The sequence below is a fragment of the Episyrphus balteatus genome, chromosome 1 (genome assembly GCF_945859705.1).
Source record: "Episyrphus balteatus chromosome 1, idEpiBalt1.1, whole genome shotgun sequence".
Classification (NCBI taxonomy): domain Eukaryota; kingdom Metazoa; phylum Arthropoda; class Insecta; order Diptera; family Syrphidae; genus Episyrphus; species Episyrphus balteatus.
The window spans coordinates 150948974-150970820 of NC_079134.1; the positions used below are offsets into that span (position 1 = coordinate 150948974).

Here is a 21847-nt window from a genome sequence, read left to right on the forward strand (position 1 = left end):
AAATTACAGACGAATTGAATACCTCCTCCTTTTTGGAAATCGGTAAAACTGTTTAAAATGTTTATAGGTACTACACTATAAGTACGGTGACCATATTTCCAGAAGCAAAACTCGGGACACATTCAAAATTTTTCGGATCGTTTTAAAAATATTGATTCTTCAAAAACATAAAAATAAATAAAAATTTAAATTTTTTAAAATGCGTTTTCATAATTTTTGCTTCATTTTGATATAAAAATTTCTTAAACAATTTTATGGGAACATTTTCGTTGAAATCATTAAAGTCGTATACAAAATAAAGAAAGCGCTTTTATTAGTTATAAAAGTACTGTTAATCACTTCTAAAAAAATATTTTTTCAATCAAAATCGTGAGAGCTATTTTTTAACATTTTAATTTTATTTAAAATGATTTTAAAATTGTATAATCTTTAAATAAACTTCTAACATGTCCTTAAAATTTTTGAATTTTAGCTGGGTTCTTAACTCTTCTGTTCTTTATCCGAAAAAACTTTCCCTGATGGAGCTTTTCAACCTGGCAAATATAAACTGGAGTTAAATAATTGTTCTTACCTGTGCAAGAATAATTGGAGAGTTTTCAATCGTTTGTCACTCATGCTTAACGGTGCAGGTAATTTTTCTTGCTCCAAAAGAGTTTTTTTTTTTTAACTTTGGGATACTCAAAAAAATTTTCGTTTTGCTTTGGCAGCAAACTAGGCTTGACGTTTTTATACGAAAAAATAGAAAAACTTTTAATTTGCAACCACTGTTTATCTTGTTTTTCGTACAAGGTTTTTAAAATTTTGAATGAAAAAATCAGAGAATTTGCAAATACGGGACAATCACGGGACAAATTACAAAATACGGGACACTTACACGTCCCGGGTTTCTTAAATAAAAACACGGGACAAGCTGTAGAAATACGGGACAGTCCCGGGTAAACCGGGACGGATGGTCACCGTAACTATAAGTAGCATATATAAGGGACAAGGGAGTAAGGGACAATCTTCCATCGTTTAAGCGATAAATGCAATTTTCTTACAAACTTATTTTAAACACAACGGCAACACCTACAATATTAAAAATCACATTTTAAAAAAGCCAAAAGCTCATTCCTATCTGTAAAATTTAAATCCACAAAATTTAAAGAATAGTTTTTGAAAAAATGGTCATTATAGAAATAAAAATGAATAGAATAGAAAAAAAAAATGTTATTAAAAAAAAAATTTAAATGACTTTTTTTCAATCGTAATAAAATATGAATTTATTTTTAAAAATATAATGGCCATAGATATGATTAGTTAAATTCCGAAGAAAAAAAGGTAATATACATTATGATAGATTTGAAAAAAAAAAAAAATTAAAAATTACTCCAATTTCATTGGATTTTTCGATAAAAACTGAATTTTTGCATTGAAATAATTGATTTAATCAGAGACTTTGGCAAATAAGAACATTAAACTTTTGCTATTTTACTTTCAACAATAAGGGCTATTGAATGAAGAAAAAATAACTTTATATTTAAATGTTGAACTTAAAAAAAAAATAGTTAATTTTTTTTTCAAAACTTCTATTAAAAAAGTTCTTCGAAAATGAAATACTTTTTAATTTTTTTCATAAATTTTAATACATATTGACATTTTCTTTTATAATTTCAAATCATAATAAATGTGGCAAAAAAAAAAAAAATTTTTTTGTTCACAAAAATCTTCAATTAAATTTAAAAAATCAAAACGGCAACACCGGCAATTTTTAATCTATAGACTTTTCCCACAAGAACTAAATTACACTTTTCTAGAGGTTTTTGGGTCTCTTAACTCGAATCCGCAATCAGAAAAATTCTATTAACTTCCGTTCTTAAAATATAACCGTTATAAAAAAACATGTTTTTTGCATTTTATAACGGTAATATTTCAAGATCGGAGGCCAATAGAATTTTTCTGACTGTGGATTCCCAAAAACCTTTAGAAAAATATATTTTGGTTCTTGTGGCAAAAAAAGTTTAATTTGGTTGGCCAGTACTGTTTCTGACTCAAAGACCGCTCCTTAAATTTTAAATATCTCGGGCAGTAAAAGACATATCGAAAAGATTAAAACATTTTTTGGAAGAATGAAACCAGTTCTTATAGGCACCGTTACAAATTTTTTTCATAATGAATTACCCCACGTAAAAACATAACCTCGAAAACAGCAAAAATGACGTTTTTCGGTATTTTCTAACGGTAATATTTCAAAAACGGAAGCCAATAAAAACTTTCTGACATCAGATTCGAGTTCAGAACATCAAAAACATATAGAAAAGTATATTTTGGTTCTTGTGGCAAAAACCTTGTTGACCAGTGTTATTATCCATCGCAGAAAATCTAATATGTAGCGACGAAATAGGATTTTTTGTAAAATAAATTATTTCGGAAATAAGTTTCCTACTTTTTCAAAGTGCCAGAGAACATTTTCTGAAATGTACTGAAACTTACTCAACAAAATAATGTGGACCTCATGAAGTCTAATTTCGCTGAATATCATTTTCTTGCTTTTCAATGGGATGCCTCATGATAGTGAATCTACCCACCTTACTTACCTCTGTATTTATTAACTATCACCAAGCGGTGCATCCCTATAAATTTCCTATTTCCATAAAAACAAACACCTGTTTACTTCAAAACAATTTCTCTTCATCTTTTGCTATTTAAAAATGTATTAAGATTTTCAACATTCAACTAGACCTCTTTTACAATTAGTTTTTCATCACAGAACTCGGTCAAAAGCAGACACAGAAACACCCACCAACTATGAGTATAACTGTAACTGCATACAATTCAAATTCTTCCTGGACTAACAACTGCTTAAAATGATATCCCGGAAATGGAAACCATTTCCTTTGAATACACGTTTCATTCATTCAACTCGATTCGCCATTGTCTTATTCTCCCGCTATTGCTCTCTCACCAATACACATTCAACCCTTATCATAACTCATATAAGGGAGCTATAATATAAACTACCATTTACGATACGAAATGCATTTTATTTCAATTTTTCAAACTATAGCTACGTTCAGCCGCATGCGTTAACAGTGAAGTGTGACAGAGTTGTATGGAATATACTTTGCTTTGCGCGCCTTTGGGTTGTTGCATTCTGTTAAATGAAATAGAAAATTGGGCTCATCATTATATTTGGTTTGGATTTGAAATTACACTTTCTGTACCTATTCTATATGCTGTCTCGTAAAGGGTATAAAAAGGCCGTTACTCTTAAAATTCTTTCATTAGTTTTACTACCCTTGGTTTGATAAGATCTTTGGACTTTGAAAAGGACTAAAAAAAAATTTATTTTCCATCAAAAGGAGTAGAACAGTGAAATTGTAGTTGACAAAAATGTCTGTTGGCTGAATAAAAAACTTGTTAAATTAGAATTTTTTTGAGACAAGTAGAAACAAAAAATATCTTAAGTTATGAAAAGTGATTAACCTTTAAAGTATAGATAAGTGAGTGTGTGGCAATTTAAGAGTGGGTTAATTAAAAGTGGTCGTGCGCTGGATGAAATTCGAAAATTATGTCTTTTATGTAGTCCTTAATTTGGACTGATAATATACAGGTAGGAAATTTAAAAGTTTTTTATTTTTAACAAAAGTTTAAATGGAGAAAATTTAGTTTTAACTAATATTTATGATCTTTGTAAGCTCTTTAAATATAAAACTTAATAAAAATTAAAGTATTTACCACAATTTTCTGGAAAATGAAACGCCCTTAGTTATTTTTGTGTATGTACACCATTTTTGAAAAAAAAAAATATCCTCCTTATATAAATAATAATAAACGTTTTGTAAAACTTAGGCACCAGGAAATATTCTGAATCTTTAAACTTAAAAGAACGAAATTGATAAATTGTAAAAAGTTTTTCTATACATTCTTTTTATTTAAAGTTCCAATGATTCAAAGAATTTTGAGAAAAAAAAAGTAATATAATACAGGAAAAAGTTTTCATAAATACAATTACATATTGTAAAAATTTCTACACAAAAAGTATTAAAAAAAGTTATATAGTAAATTATACTATATAATTATTTAAAAAAATGAAAATCGAAATACATCGTACTTTCATACTAATATAACTAATATAAATTTTTCCAAAACTGTTTTAATATTCTCAATGTCAAGTTCTATGTTTGTAGAAATTTCATGACTGCATCTTTATTAGTTTTTTTTTTAAATGATAACTTTTTTTCACCATTAAAACACATGGAAAAAATAAAAAAAACTTTAAAGTTGTTTATTGAAAATTTTTGAAAAACATTTAAAAAATCTTCTCAAACCTATTAATTAATCTTTCAGGAACAAAATTATAACTTATTTGTTTGAAAATTGTATGTGATATAATTTTTCTTATTTTAATAGATGTTTTTTAGTTAAACCCAAAAACCGTACTGTTCTAGTATAAAAATAAATACAAAGAAACTAATTTTTAAATTGTTTGTTTTATATTTGTAAGTTAAAAAAAAAATCATGTGTGCAATTCACACGTGGTAGAAGTGAAACCTTAAAAAATCATTTTTCTTGAAAAAAATAGAAAAAATCTACCTATTTTTATACTATCAGCTTCAAATCCATGTTTTTTATATGACAACCTATATAAATTTTATATCATCTGAAAGCTTTTTGTCTTAGCTCAAAATATATATATCGATCAGGTCTATGACCTATGAGACATCTACAAAAAGAGCTAGAATTTTTTGAACTCGGTCAATTTCCATAAAAAAAGCGAAAAAACACGTATTTTTATCTTCTCACGCTATTAAATGCATTTTTTCCCGAACAACCTATAAAAACTTTAAAACCATCTGAAAGCTTATTGTCTTAGCTCAAAATATATATATCCATCAGACCTATGAGACATCTACAAAAAGAGCTAGAATTTTTTAAACTCGATGAAACTTCATAAAAAAAGCAAAAAAAAAATTATTTTTATGTTCTCATGCTATTAAATCAATTTTTTTGTTTGACAACCTATAAAAAATGTTATACCATGTGAAAGCTTATTGTTTCACCTTGTATAGGGTAAAAGCGGGTGAGATGGCATACCTTTTTTGTTTTTGTCATATTTTTCAAAGTAAACCGCATTTCATATTTCTAACAATACAAAAATGTTCTATATTCAATATCCAAGGTATTGTTTGTTTTACAGAATTTTATATTTTAAATTCGTATTTTTAATTTAATATAGAAAAAAAGTTAAAAAAAAACCATCTCCCCCTATAGGGTGGGTGAGATGGCGCATGAGTTTGTTTTAGGTTTCTATTGCCAAATTCATTGCACAAATGGTTGAACGATGTGAAGGAGTCAAGCACCAATGCATGCCATATAATAGATTTCAACTGGTCGTCTTTTTTATAATATTTGAACTTGGCTGAATTGCTTAAAAAATATTTTGAGGGTGATATGGCACATGCTAACACTATACTCAATTAAAAAATTCTAGTACGGAATACGCCATTTCACCCGCAAAAAATTGCGCCATCTCACCTTTTTTCGCATAATTCCTATACGTAAGCACCCATAAAAAGCAGATAGAAATAGAGCTTAGATTTCACACGCAATGCATAACTTATACTCTCTTGTATGTATTGGCGTATCAAGGGCATCTAAAGTCCCAACGACTCACAAAATATTCGAAAAAAATCATCACATGATTTGCTTTGAAATTTGTTTTTATTTTTCTATCACAGACAAAGAAACGAATACTGGCTACTTCGATTTAAAATATTTAAAGAAAGCTTAAAATATTTTTTATACATTTTTAGAGCAATAAATGTAAAGGATATTTCAAGTGCGCCATCTCTCCCACCGCGCCATCTCACCCGCTTTTACCCTAATGATGTATAAATCTTATTTTAAAGATGTCTACAAGAGAAGTTAGAATTTTTTAAAGTCAACCATGTCGAATTTCCAGACTGAGATTACGGTACTTCCTACACTGGTAGCTGGTCATCACCAACAGATCTCCACAGGTGTTTTGAGGTATTTTTTAATTTTTTTCAATTTAAGATTGTGTAACTTGTAGAGCACGTAACGTTATGTGTGATATATCAAATAAAAGGTTATGTTATCAGCATGCGTATTAAAGTTAAATCAAATTTGTATGTGCACTAGATCAAAAGATATAACGTCTGTTGGAAAAGAACATCTTTTTACCGTTATCTCCGAATTTTGAATATGAAATTAATTGAAATTTTGTACAATTATAATTTATTTAATTACCTATTTACAGTACAAATTTAATCTATCTATTAAAACAAAAAAGTTATAACAAGTTGAAGTCGTGTCGCGTTTTCGTTTCATCTTGTTTCAAATCACTGCGATACTAAAGAAGTTTTCACTTCAAAAAAAAAAATAATTTTCACAACTTTTATGTTTTTGTTTTTATGCGACGCGTTTCAGATTTCTGTCCATCATTGGGCGGAATGCAAACTTGGCTTGATGAAATGTTGAAATTTGTCTTTTTTGCATTGAGTTCAAATAAAAATAAATTTTTCCTAACATTTTTATAACATTGGTCTGCAGTAAAAATAAAGTTTGAATCAAACCCTTTTTAGATTTCTTAAAAGATTATTGTGTGCTTATTTCAAAATAAAAATTGAACTGCCATGTCATTTTATTGATAACTGCTCAAAAACGGAGCTTTTTGGTAATTATGACCTCAAATTTATTATTCTCACATATATTTTACTGTCTACAGTTTATTTATTTTTTATTCAAAATTAATTTTTTTCCACAAAGATATTGGAAATAGTGATTCATGATATTTAAAACTCTAAGTGGTTATAACTCAAGGTTGTGTTAATGATAAAACCTGAAAAAGAATTTCATTGAAAATTAGTTTTTGTAAATTTTGTGTTTTTTGTCGACCATTCTAAATTGGCTTTAGTTAATTTGTGCTCCACGATCATAATACCGGGGTCCATTCTCCATTCTTTTCGCCAAAATGTAGTTCCGGTGCTTGTTTCGTGATATCCCTTCGATAAGATGACCATTACAATGTTGGTCTTATTTTTAGCGTGGAAAAGCCTGTTTGAAGGCCTTGCCACTGAAATCTTCGATTTGGAGAGGTAAACATTTCTTTCTTTCTTTCTGTTGCTGCTTGCATAAGCGAGGATGAAATTGTGCTAAATTCTATTTTATGTGAGACTAAGATCATTTTACATATAAATTAATTCAAACCCAGAAATTCTCCGTGAAAGATAAATCACAACAAAAACATTGTACCAAGTTCTAAAGCTTGGCTTTAAATTTGTATAAATAAAATGTTTATTGTTTGCTTGGCAATTTTTCAATAAGCTTTAAAAATCGGTAATAAAAATGGGCGGTTACCACGCCCCCTAGCTGAAATTATCAGATTTTTTTCTTTGTATAACCTACCAGCTCTACCATTCTACCAAATTTCAAGACAGTCAGAAGGCGTTTATAATAATTGATGAAAATTACGGCGGAAATGGGTGGTTACCAAGCCCCCTGAATTGAAAATCAAAATTTCGATTTTTTCCTTTGTATACACCACAAGTCCTATCACCATGTAAAATTTCAAGTTTCTACGATAGCGGGAAGTTCTCCATAATTTTGATGATCTGTCAGTGAGTCAGTTACGGTTTTCGCGATTTTTGAAGTCCTATATCTCAGAAACAACTCATCCTAAGAAGCTGAAATTTTGTGATTAATTTGGGTTCGGCCAGCTCAACAAATGTAGCGAGTTTGAATGTTCTGTCATCTTTGGTGTGGAAGTTAGAGGGGGGTCGAAAATGGCCTGAGTTGTTTCCTGTAAATAAGGGTGTAGTGCCAAAGTTGCTAGAGAACTTGACTGGGCACTACCGCACAGTGGGGAAAAGGCGGAAAAAACCCAACTTTCGGAAGTACGATTTATTTTGATACTGCACGTGTTTCTAACAGTAAATTAGTTGAAGAATCAGAAAATGAAAACTGTTTTTCAAAAAAAAAAATTGTGGGCCTGGAGGTTATCGCTCAAAGTTGAAAAATAGTGAAAACTGATAAAAATACAAGTAGTTTCAAAATGATCCATTTACCGTATAATTTCAAGGTTTGAACCAACTTTTTTTGTAAATAGGCTTAAAATAAATTGACAAACAATATGGTACACTAGTTTAGCGAAAAAGAATTGAATACGATTTTTTTGACAAAAAACATTCCATTTTAGTGACTTTTTATGTTCACATAAGGTTTTAACTACTTCCTCTGTTTGCCTCTGTTGGCGAATAGGTTTCGTTAGATAATGTTAAATCTCAGCAATAGTTTTCAAAAAAAATCTCACCCGAAGACGTCCGTATTCGGTTTTTATAGCAATTTCAATCTGAAAAAGTCATTCAAAAAAGCAAAAAAAAAAAAAAATAAGGTAAAAAAGAAATATGCAGCTATTTTCGCCAGACAAATCTTTCAAAATGTATTTTGGTATGCTGAATCTGAATGTGAAGTCCGTTTTGCTAAACAGCCCAAAATGTTTGATAAGATTGCAAAAAAAAATTTTAAACCCACAATTTTAAAGTTTTTCCCAATTTAGTCGCTGTTGGGATCAGGAGTTTGTGTTAATGAAACCTGCATTGCACATTTACCTATTAAAACAAATGTTTTTTTCACTAAGCCACTTTTTTGACTTTATTTATAACTATCGGAATCGGAATACAGTAAAACTGGTTTTTTGAAGCCTCTCTTTTCTTTAGTTCCACTTGTTTCCAAAAAAAGGATGGAATGATTTGATGGAATGTTCCGCTAATTGAAGGAAAAGTTTAGGCTTGGTAGCCGTTTAAATTTTAGAACTAACCAAGGAAAAAAAAGTTCCAAAAAAGTTAAATTTTGAAAAAATGCCATACCTACCGTTTTTGGATATTTTTCCTTTTTTGAAAATTTTTGATTTTTTTTTGATTTATGTAAAATTTAAACGGTATTTATGAATAAAATGTTCAAATTAACTCAAAAGAATTTGATTTTTCTAAAAAAGCGATTCTAAGTAAGTCATTTACAGCTGCAAAAATTTGATTTCAGATTTTTTAATATAATTTTTTTCTGAGTGGACGTGGCTATGGGTGGTCATTGATGTAGGTTTGCCTTGCTATTAGCTACCTTTCCTGCAAATTTCATGAAAATTGGTTCTGTAGTTTAGTCTTAATTGAGTTTTTTCCGGTCTCCCATACAAGATGCCCCACTGTGTACCGTGCCCCTTGATTCACCCAGTTCGAATCACAGTAAGTTTTCTTAAGCTGTTTTGTAGGTCGATACATTTTTCTAGAAAACGTTCGCCTTTAAATTGTCCTGGTGATCACTATTTTAATATCTTGAAATTTTTTTTTCGGAAAATTGCGCCATGAAAATCATTAAAATATATAAAAATAAAATAAAACTCAATTGTCTTCTAAATAAAATAAAAAAAAAAAATTGTATGACTTTCAAAAAAAGTGAATTTAAAGTTATGTATGTACGTACATTTGTATTATATGTACATTGTACAATGTACGTATAGTAGTGTGCTCCAGAAAACATTTTTTTCTATATTCGGTCGGGCCACCCGCTCTCTTATCTAAAACATTAACGTTGTGAAATTTCAAATCATGTGAATTTTGTTAAATATTTAGCCGAGGATACATTTTTGATACCATTGAGGTGAAAAGATTAAAAAATTTTCAGCTATCAAAAATTTAGCATTATCCTTAGCTGTGTGAATTGGGCTCATTTTTATAGTTGCAAACAAAAGAATTTATGAATATTTATAAATATTTAAAATTTACAAACTTCCAACATGCGTTGTCCTGTGAATTTTATTTTTGTGTAACCGCATTCACCTATACAATTTTTGTCATCATCAAAAAAGTGAAATATATTTTGAAAAATATTAATTTTCACATTTAACACATAAGTCTTGGAGATCGAAGTGCATATTAATTTTGTACACTGTGGTGTATGCGCAACATTTTTTTTTTGGAAAACTTTTTTGACATAAACATCAATACACACATACATACAAATTAAAAGCTGAAGCGAATCCAAAACTGTTCTCCATGTACAGAATAAATGAAAAAAAAAAAAATTATAACCAACAGAATATGTTAATTTAAAATCGTACAAAAATCTGTATTTAACATTTTTATATCCAGATTTGTGTGCGATTTTTATAAAATTAGTATTTTTTTGAATACAACAAGTAGTGATTTTTACTTAGCGTCATAAGTAAGAGCCATAGGTCATAACAAAAATATGATAAAAACCTGATTGATATGAATTAAATTCTATAACTACACACTTTTCAAAGTAATATTTTATTGTTATTGTATTAATGGAAATTGATGAATAAAATAACATTAAAAGATATTTAAATTTGTATCAATAAAAAATTGCTAATAAAGAAACACACAAAATGTAAAAATATGTTGTTAAGTTTTAAAACTACGATTACTGTAAGATGGATTTTAACTGACCTAATCGCGGATGTATTTTAAAAATTCCTAATACTACAGGCATTAGGGAATCATCTGAGAATTTTTGGAAGGGTTTGAATATGATATTTCATATAAAGAGGCGCATTAAGACGAACATAAAAATATATTTTTTTTTGTCTCAAAAACGTGTGGTTTGGACGCCATTTTGAAAACTGCGTTTTTGTGATTTTCTCGGCTCCTGTTTATCGTTTAATGGATTTTTTTGTTTTGTAAAAGAATGTATTCTTAAATTTTTTTATTAAATAATAAAAGAGATTTTGGAAAGATTTAAACAGTTTTTCAGAAAAGTATATTTTGGTTCTTCTGCAAAAAAAAATATTGATTTCGTCAGGTTATAACTGAAATAGTTTTGGACGTACAAGAAAACTTAATATACCAAAATGTAGGAAATTTAGAGTTGTATCAATGTTATTATATGAGAACTATTTCGCATAGATGAACCTAAACTGAAGAAAAGTGTAAAAATCACGATCATCACCGAAAATTTTACATGTTTTTGTTAATAACTTTTTATAGAGAGACTTTACAAAAAAAATTATTTAATAAAAAAAATTTAAGAATGCATTCTTCTACAAAACAAAACAAAAAAATTGATTCTACAATAAACAGGAGCCGAGAAAATCACAAAAACGCATTTTTCAAAATGGCGGCCAAACCACACGTTTTTGAGACAAAAAAAATATATTTTTATGTTCGTCTTAATGCGCCTCTTTATATGAAATATCATATTCAAATCCTTTCCAAAAATTCTCAGATGACCCATTTTCAGCTCCCTATTTCCTGTAGTATAAGATTTAATTGCTTTTTGCTTCTATAGTAATTCACTAAAAATTTCACAATGGAGTCATATTAATTTTCAAAACACCAAGTAAAAAAAAAAAAAATAAAAAAAAATGTTCAACTAATTAGATGCACTAAATAGCCCTACTAAAATCGTGGTTGAACAATGAAAATTAATACTCTTGATTGTTCTATATCTTTTACAGTGCGTTGCTTTGCTAAACGTGTCAGACGTAGCGGTGTTGTTATTACACGAGACACACGATTCACGACCTTCACAGGCCATTTGCTCCGTTCAACTTCTACTATAGTCTCAGTTCATTAAACGTTGTCCAATCGGTTAGTCGGCCAGTAGTAAAATCAAACTATCTGCCGGGTCTGCTCATAGACTTGAAATATAAGCCGCGGTTTGATTTTGCTCTTTTCTTCCCTATTTAGAGAGTTATTAAAATTTCAAAGTGCATTTGTGGCTTTAAAATTGTAAACAAAAGGGAAGCACATGGCATTAAGATATCGGACAGACAGAACGTAAAACAGTGCGTCAATTGTTATTGAAATTTTCTAAAGTTCAAAAAAACTGAAATCGATTGAAAATCAGCTTTTGCTTTCATAATTAATTTGAAAATTGATTCGAATTCTTCAATGAAAGTGCGTTTTATAGAAGAATTGAGTTGAGAAAAATAAGAAAATATAAATCATGTCCAAAAAAATTCAATATAAGTTTGCTGTAAATTCAGGTAAATCATATAATTAAAAATTATTGTCTTAAAAAGCAATTGACAGTTGGACACTTGAAGATTTGTTATTTTAATATGATGTAATAGTGTCCATATGTGCAGAAAATAGAACAAAACTAACATAACTCAATTAATTAATTGTCGCCGCAGAGAAGTATTTAAAAATTTAAATTGCATAAGTTGCTTTACTTTTTATACAAATATTTCACTTTCAAGAAAGCGAAAACTGTGGGGGTCTTATAAAAGAAAAATATACTTACTTAAGATGGAAGTAGATCGCGTTTTTAATTGAACTCAAATTATATAGAATTTGAAATTTTAATAAAATCATTGCAGATGAATGATTTCATAAGTTTGTATATAAAAAAAACAATGTTCCTATACATATGAGACTTTTAGGAATTTTTCAATAAACATCAAAGTTACAGAAAAACATATTATTAATTAAAATTCGATTTTTGCTTTAAATTTATGCGTTTCAGACTCATTTAAGAATATCAGTTCTAATTTGAATTGTCTGATCGCTGAATTGTGAGTTTGATAATAGAACAAAACTTAGTAACTAATTCATTAAAAAAAAATGAAAAACTGCTGAAAGATAACACTTAATTCAATAAATGTGGGTAGTGCAACTCGGATACAATTTAATTAAATGTCTTTTTGATATTTTAATGTTTTGTTCTCGAAACCGAAGAGTGAACAATTTTCAATAACAAACTTCATTCAGAACAATTGCATCGTTTACGAGACAAACAGTTGGCAAATATCGTAAGCTAGCCAGTTCAGGGCCCTATTTCACCAACTACAAGTTACAAGCACAAATTTGTAACTTGTAGATCACAAGTACAAATTTGTACAATGGAATTCTGTTTTACAAAGTACAAGTAAGTAATTAACAAATTTGTGATTATCGAAAAAAAAAAATTACAACAAACTTTTGAAAACCACAAGTTTGTAGAATTACCGTTTCACCAAATATATTTTTTTTCTTTTAAACAACAAGTTTATCTCACAAAGTTGTAAGGCTCGTTGTAGTAACCGTTAAGTTACTTAACTTATAACGACAGAGGTTAAAATTGAAAACTAAGTTGATATTGAATATGAATAATTAGGATTGCCATTTTTAATACTCTTATTTGGCAACCCTATTTTAAACGGAAAATTGTCAAATAACTAATACTATCATATCTTAGTAGTTTGATCACATAATAAAATTTTTTAAATGCCAAACAAAATTGTAAATATATATATATTAAAATTTTTTTATTGCTGGATTATTTTTATATTTATTGTTTTATAATGATATCCATGGATTTATAGAAGTAAAACAAAAGGTAAAAAAATAATATTGTAAATAGTGAGGAAAATTAATAAAATAATTTAAGGAATGAAGAACTACAAAAATGAGAAATATAAACAAGCCTCTTTGATCAAAAGAGAACAAATTTTTACATACTTAAGAGGCAGGTTATAGCGATCAGGAAAATTTTTTAAACAGATATTTTGTGATGTTTTCATTCGATTTGAAAAACAAATGCTATACCAATTTTTAAAGCATTTTGTTTTCCATTACAAATTCAAAAAAAAAAAAAGTATTTGTTACAAATTAAAAAGATTGCATTAAAAAAATTTAATTGCAACTGAAAAATATTTGCATTGGAAATAAAAATTTTATAGCAAATTAAAATATACTAAAAACAAATTATATCGCAAATAAAAAATGTTCCCGATAGAAAAAAAAATCAAATATTGTGAAAATTATTTGTAATTAAAAATTTGTAAGTTGGTGAAATAGGGCCCAGAACTTAATTTAGAAAAAAAAAAAATACATTGTAATAGTTAACAAGTAAAAAAGCAATATAATTAATATATCATCTTAAAAAAGATCATCACAGCTGTCAATTAGCAAAAAACATCGTAGTTTGTTGTGTTTGTATTTGTATCTACAATAGTTGAGTTCTTTTCAATACTCAGCACCTTTTGATTCTTATTGCTTTTAGCTTGATCATGGAAAATCGGGAAAGGCAGAAGTCATTCAGTTTCCAATAAGTTATCGATTTTGTGTATCGGCATTGATATCTATGCCAAAACGGGTATATTTTAATCAAATATGATACATTATTACTGAAAATTAGTGCTTTAAGGCCCAATTTATTCACTCTCCATTTAGTCGAGTAAAATTAAGCATAAAATTGGTAAAATCTCGGAATCCAGGGAAAGTCGATGAAAAAAAATTAGTATAGGGCTGCATTATTTAAAGGTCAAATAAGAAAGTTAACAAAACTAAATTTCACCACTCTCGATTACAACAATTTTTAAGGACCGTTTACTGTCATTCCGTATGAAAGCGTTCAATCGTAATTGCTCTCTCATTTTAGATTTTGCTCAAACTTTGTAGGGATGTTCTTTAGGACTGTAATTAAGCAAATCCATGATGATTTAATTTTAAGTTGCGTGGTTTCCCCGCTACCCGCATTTGAACTTTTGCAAAACGTCATTTTAATGTTACTATAGTTTTGCGTCTATTGAAGATATCGAGTTGATTTAAGATTTATTTTATTGAAAAATATCTATATTTAATATTTGGTAAGTATAAGCCTCCTAAATGTAATAGCCAAGTTTCTGGAGCCAGTCAAAAACCCATGAAAAATCAGTAAAAATACCATTTTTTTCAAAAATTGTTTTTAACTCAGGGATTGTTATTACGTAATTTTTTTTATATTTATTCAAAAATTACTGTTTTTAAGCCTTAAAATGCCGTTTCAAACAAAAAGATATCTTCAAAAGACACAAAACTATAGATAGTAACATGAAAATGACGTTTTGCAAAAGTTCGAATGAATAAACTAATAAAACAAGAAAAATAATAGCTTATTTTCACTGGCTTGGTATGTTAAAAAAAAAAACAAAATTTTTCAGAAAAAGAGCAGTAATTCTTTCTTTTGAATTTTTAAGAATACAAAGGGGTTAAGTAACAAAATTCATTCTTTTTATTTTGAATAGTTGTTTTCTGTTCGCATGGTTCCGATAAAGCTTTTTCATAAAACCAGTGGTGTGCCCTTGGTATGAACATCATTTGTTCCTTTAAACTTTTTATTTTCTCAACAGAAAGCTACTTTATCTTTTTTCTCAGACGAAAAAGTCTTGGTTTTTTTTTTATTTCACCCAAAAAGGAGTTAAGTGCTGTTAGCAGTGTTAGCCCATTCTTCCACTCATATTATACGATTTTTAGATGTCAGTAACCCTTTTAATTCCCTGCAAATTCCTATTGGGCTTGTTATCAATCTTTAATTACCATTAAGCTATTTCAGCAGCTAATTTTGTACTGTTATAAGGTATTCTGCAACTTTTCTCTTGAGAAGCTCCATTGAAAATTGATGCAAGCTCAAAATTAAAATTGAACCATGTTTAAAAAGTGTGTTCTAAATAATAAAGGCGCTTATTGTACAAAAAAGGGAAACATACAATATTTCCAAAAAACGGTGTTTCCCTTTTTGTATATTATTTTTTATCCCAATGTGTACATTTTTATTTTTTTTTTAGTTAATCCGTATTTAAGTAATATAATGAGTTAATAAGACCAAAAAAGTTTAAGCTACTTCGATAAAAAAAACCTCAAAAGTTGAGCAAAATTAACTAAAAATATGAATTTTTTGAAGTGAAAACTTCTTTAGTATCGTAGTGATTTGAAACAAGATGAAACGAAAACGCGACACGACTTCAACTTGTTATAACTTTTTTGTTTTAATAGATAGATGAATGAAATTTGTACTGTAGATAGTTAATTAAATAAATTATAATTGTACAAAATTTCAATTAATTTCATATTCAAACTTCGGAGATAACGGTAAAAATATGTTCTTTTCCAACACACGTTATATCTTTTGATCTAGTGCACATACAAATTTGATTTAACTTTAATACGCATGCTGATAACATAACCTTTTATTTGATATATCACACATAACAGTACGTTCTCTACAAGTTACACAATCTTAAATTGAAAAAAATTTAAAAATACCTCAAAACACCTGTGGAGATCTGTTGGCGATGACCAGCTACCAGTGTAGGAAGTACCGTAATCGCAGTCTGGAAATTCGACATGGTTGACTTTAAAAAATTCTAACTTCTCTTGTAGACATCTTTGAAATAAGATTTATACATCATTATACAAGGTGAAACAATAAGCTTTCACATGGTATAACATTTTTTATAGGTTGTGAAACAAAAAAATTGATTTAATAGCATGAGAAAATAAAAATAAATGTTTTTTTTTTGCTTTTTTTGATGAAATTTCATCGAGTTCAAAAAATTCTAGCTCTTTTTGTAGATGTCTCATAGACCTAATCGATATATATATATTTTGAGCTTAGACAATAAGCTTTCAGATGATATACAATTTATCTAGGTTGTCATATAAAAAACATGGATTTGAAGGTGATAAAATAAAAATAGGTAGATTTTTTCTATTTTTTTTTTTGCAAGAAAAATGATTTTTTAAGGTTTCACTTCTACCACGTGTGAATTGCACACATGATTTTTTTTTTGTTTGAGAGTGAAATCTAGTCACCTTCTCTACGATCTAATCCCGAAACGGTTCATTTTACAGAAAAATGTTAAAGGAATATGCTGTAGATAATTTTACGACGAACAATTTTTTCTGATGACCTCCGATCAAATAGGTCGCGAGGTATTTGCGAAAAACTTTTCGCGTGACCTTTTGACCCTTATAACTTTTAAAGCCGGCACGATAACAATGTCGATTTTTCACATCTTAATAAATAAAGGTTTATACCAAAATTCAACCCAGTAGGAATTTTTTCTAAGACTGGGGTTAAAAATGTCTTAAATGACCGGACTATTAATAAGACAATTTTTTTTGTGAAATATGTAAAAATAATACAAACAATTTTATAACCTTTGACCCCTTGTAATGGGATTAGGCTAGCGGACAGAGCAAACTTCAGGACTTTTTACAATAACAACCCGCATGCCAAAAATCATTAGCCTGTTACAATTTTTTTCCTTTCTTTGACTATTTTTCTCCTTTCTTTTTGGGTTATAATACTACATAAAAAGTTAACCAAATTATGAAGTTGTAAGGCAGAATATATTTGGGTTCACTTTTTACTTGCTCTATAGGGCAAGTATTGGTTTCGTGTCGAAAAAAAAAAATTGAGGTTTTAATCAAAACCAACATTACGATGATGGAGAATTCCGAAAAAGTGGGTCTCGCAATTCCGTCCGTGCGTCTGTGCGTCTGTGCGGTTGTGCGGTTGTGCGTCCATCTGTACACATTTCCACAGCCTAAACGGGTGGACGGATTTTCTTCAAATTTGGTACAGATGATTTGTATGGAATTCTGAAAGTTGGTTTTTTTTTGTTTTTTTCTATCTCGTATAGAACGTATACCTCCCATACAAAAAAATACGATATTGCAAATTTCTCGAAAACGGCTCTAACGATTTTGATTAAACTTTGTATACGTAATATTTAAAGCAGTGGCAATAAAACTGCATTTTTATTTTTTCTCAAAAAAGTCAAATAACAAAAAAAAATTTTTTCATTTTACAAAATTTTGCCCTAAATGTCGGCTCTTCCCCAATATCTTTTTTTTTTTTAATTTAGAGGCAGCTTTTAAAATCTACAAGTAGATTAACATAAAAGTGCTTTGAACTGCAAGAGCAAGTACGTGCGACCCCAGTCGTGCATTTTATTTTTATTGTAACGGGGCTGCCGATTGGATCGGCTTATTTTATTTGGTATCAAATTGAACCATTAACTAGATGGGCTAGGTCATGGTCAAGAAACGTGCATTTAAAAAGTGGACTGCTTAGCCCTTCGGTTCGATTTTATCTAATAGTTTTGCACTAGTTTAAGCCATTAACTGAATGAGTCATGGCATACAAAAATGCACCGGATGTGGAGGGTTTTAGGACTGCCTTCTTTTTTTAGAGTAACTCTAGTGATTAAAAATGTTATTGAAGCCATTAAAAGGATGATCTAAGTAAGTGATCCGACACTTTCGCCTCTCCTCATTTCCTGTTAGGCAATTTTTTTTTATTTGTAGTAACATTTTTTTTAATGATCGACTTTCATTGATTTGTTTTTTAATTAATTTATTTATTTAAAACCCACATTTGCACATTTTATTTCTTAACCCTGACATCTCGTGGGTGCTTATTTAATAAGTGCTGAAAACTCCATGAGTCAAAGTCAATGCTAGTCGGAATTTGTACAATTTGCAGTTTAATTTACTATTTATTCAAATTCCAATAAATGTAGCGATAATAACAGTGATAATCGCTGTATTAGTAATTGATACTGTGTTAAACATGGTGCTTGCATTTTAATTGCATTCCAAGGTATACTTTAAGGTGTGCAAATGAGTTTTAAGTATTTTTCTAAAGACATTTAATTAATAAAAAAAAAAAAACTACACCCATAATATTAACATAATTAACAGATCTTTTAAGGTTAGTTTTTTTATTTAACATTTTAATTGATTTATATAGATGTCTACCTCTGACTTGAATTATTCAATATACTTGTTAATAATATCGATGTTTTAGACAATTAATATGAAAATAACATTTGACATTTCGATCTCCCACAATTACTATTGACAATAGTTTTATTTTTAGTATATTTTTCGAGTACAATTGATGTCGTTTCATTGTTTAAATTTTTCAATCCTTAAAAAAAAAAAATGACTATGAGCAAAAGAATAGCTTTGTACCTTCTTTTTTGTTTTTTTTTTTTTTTTTTTAATAGTAAACCAAGCATGTTAATGACTTTAACAGGTTATCAAGTGGTGTTATCATAAAGAAATTTATTGATTTTAATATGAGGTTCAGTGTTCAGACCAGGGTTGTAAAAATCATTTTATTATTATTGCATTTGCTCTCCGTTACAAATTTCTAAAAAAAATAATTATTGCAAATAAAAAAAAATTATATTAAAAAAAAAACAAAATATTTATAACTGAAAAATATTTGCATTAACAAAAATTTTTTTATTGCAACAGAAAAATATTTGTATCTATTGAAAAAAAAAATTTATTGCAATTAAAAATATCTTGATCTTGCATCAAAAAAAATTTGTATTGCAAATGAAAAAAATTTGCATTGAAAATAAAATTTGTATTGCAAATAAAAAAATTTTCTGGTGCATTGAAAAAAAAAAAAATTAATGCAAGACTGTAGGAAATTCGACGAATAAAAAAAATATTTAATGCACACCTTTGCATTGAATTTTTTTTTTTTAATGCAGAAAATTTTTTATTTGCAATAAAATTTTCTTTCCAATGCAAAATATTTTTATTTGAAATAAGAAATATTTTTTCAATGCAAATATTTTTCAGTTGCAATAAATATTATTTTTTAATTAATTTTTTTTTTAATTGCAATAAATATTTTTATTTTTAATTTCAAATGCATTTTCTTTTATTTGATATTTTTACAAGCCTGGTTCAGGTCAATTTGACATAATAAATGAACTTTATCATCTATTTATTGCTTAATGAAGAATAGGATATCACAACAAAAACATTACTGTTAAAAAAAGAGCCAAGTTCTCCTATGTTGAAATTATGCTGGCACAAAAAGTACTGAGATGTAAAAGTGTACCAAGTTCTAAAGTTTGGATTCAAATTCGTATCAATAAAATTTTGATTGTTCCCTTGACAATTTTTCTTTTAACTGCCGATTTTTAAAGTTATTTCAAAAATTGCCAAGTAAACAATCAAAATTTTATTGATACGAATTTGAACCCAAACTTTAGAACTTGGTACACTTTTACATCTCAGTACTTTTTGTGCCAGCATAATTTCAACATAGGAGAACTTGCCTCTTTTTTTAACAGTAATGTTTTTGTTGTGATTTCACTCCTTTTTGCAAGGTATGGCTGTAGAATTGAAAATCTATATATTTGATGAAAATTCAGTGAAAATGGGCGGTTACCACGCCCCTTGGCTAAAGTTCTCAAATTTTAATTTTTTTCCTTTTTATAAACTACTAGCTCTACCATTCTACCAAATTTCAAGATTCTACGATAATCAGAAGTGCTCTATAATATTTGATGAAAATTCAGCGGAAATGGGCGGATGCCACGCCCCCTGAATTGAAAATCTCAAATTTTCGATTTTTCCCTTTGTATACACCACAAGTCCTATCACCGTGTAAAATTTCAAGTTTCTACGTTAACGGGAAGTTCTCCATAATTTTGATGATCTGTCAGTGAGTGAGTGAGTGAGTCAGTCAGTCAGTTACGGTTTTTGCGATTTTTGAAGCCCTATATCTCAGAAACTACTCATCAAAAGAGGCTGAAATTTTATGAGGAGTTTGGTTTCGACCAGCTCAACAAATGTAGCGAGTTTGAAATTTCTAGCATCTTTGGTGTGGAAGTTAGAGGTGGGTCGAAAATGGCCTGAGTTGTTTCCTGTAAATAAGGGTGTAGTGCCAAAGTTGCTAGAGAACTTGGCTGGGCACTACCGTGCCCCTTGATAGTCCAAATGTGGTCGTTTATTTTTTGTATTCAAAGTAAGTTATTTATGGTGGGTGGCCTATAAGAACCTTTTTACTATTTTACTGCATATTCCCCCATTTCCTACGCTTCTCCTCCATTTCCCAACATTTTTTTAAATCGATTTATATTAAATAAAAGCCCCAAATTGCTCAATCAGGAATCAAAAATTCTGAAATCCAATTCAAATTTGCACAAAATGAAAACGGAGAAAATTCTGACTTCAAAATTCTGATTTACAAAATTCTGCTATTTTTCAAGAAAATTCTGTTTTTCAAAATTCTGCTTTTTTCTATTCTGTCTTTCAAAATTCTGCTTTTTAAAATTCTGCCAAAAAAATTCTGCTAATTCTGCTTTTTTTTATAGCATAGGTATGCGTTTACTATACCAATTAACTCATTAATGTTTTCTTAGGTTAGTATTTTCTTAACTGCTTGCTTTTTAACCATCACAAAACAACCATTATTATTAACTATAAATAATTTTCATTCATCTATACGAGTAAAACGTGTTGAAAACTAATTGTAAAAACTATGTTGTTTGATAAAGTATATTCCTTTTCTTATTTAATGTTTGAATATCAATTTTTATTTGACTAATTAAATAATGTTCAATTATTATTTTTCCAAGATATTTATCATAAAAACATTTTCTCAATATTATTAAATTTATTGATTTGTCAAAAAAATATGAATATTACAAAAAATTGACAAAGTAGGTAATGTAATCAAGTAACCTCAAATAGGCAGCAAATTCTGCTAGAAGATGATTTTACAAAATTCCGCCAAAAATTTGGAAAATATTAAAAAGCATATTCCAAATCCTTTTTTAATTTTTGGCAGAATGTTGGAAAACAGAATTATGAAAAGCAGAATTTTGAAAGCAGAGTTTTGACCCCGGCAGAATTTTAACCCCAACCCAATGAAAATCCAGAAAAAAATATACATAGTTTGTTTTTGCTACAAAAACCACATGCAGATTATTGTTTTATATTAAGTAGTAGAAATAATTCCTTGTTTTGTTAGTTGATAAAACTTTGGTTATCTTGTAGTACCTGGCGTTCTGGAACTTTGACATATGCTGGAAGTTGGATGGACAGCACCGGTGAGGAGCTAATTGGAGCTGATGGCTTTGAAGTCGAAAACGACAATGATGGCACATTCATGTGTTGGCCTAAAGGTATGTTATGTAGTAATGATTGTCTCAAAGAATCAAATCATTGTATGTAAACATACTTGAATTGCTTTATACACAACTTTTCTAAGGCTTTTCATAAATTTCGACTTCATCCACAGCTTCAATTGTTTTGGTGACAGC

General features: G+C 28.6%; 1 protein-coding gene across 1 annotated transcript in view; it reads left to right on the top strand.

The window, feature by feature from the left end:
- Positions 1–3283: 3283 nt before the first annotated feature.
- The window catches only part of LOC129905898 (sodium-dependent dopamine transporter), a 50238-nt gene continuing 31674 nt past the window's right edge, over positions 3284–21847 (top strand). Inside the window, exon 1 of the mRNA XM_055981522.1 lies at positions 3284–3592. The gene's annotated coding sequence lies outside the window, so the exon portion shown is untranslated. The remainder of the gene's footprint in view (positions 3593–21847) is intronic.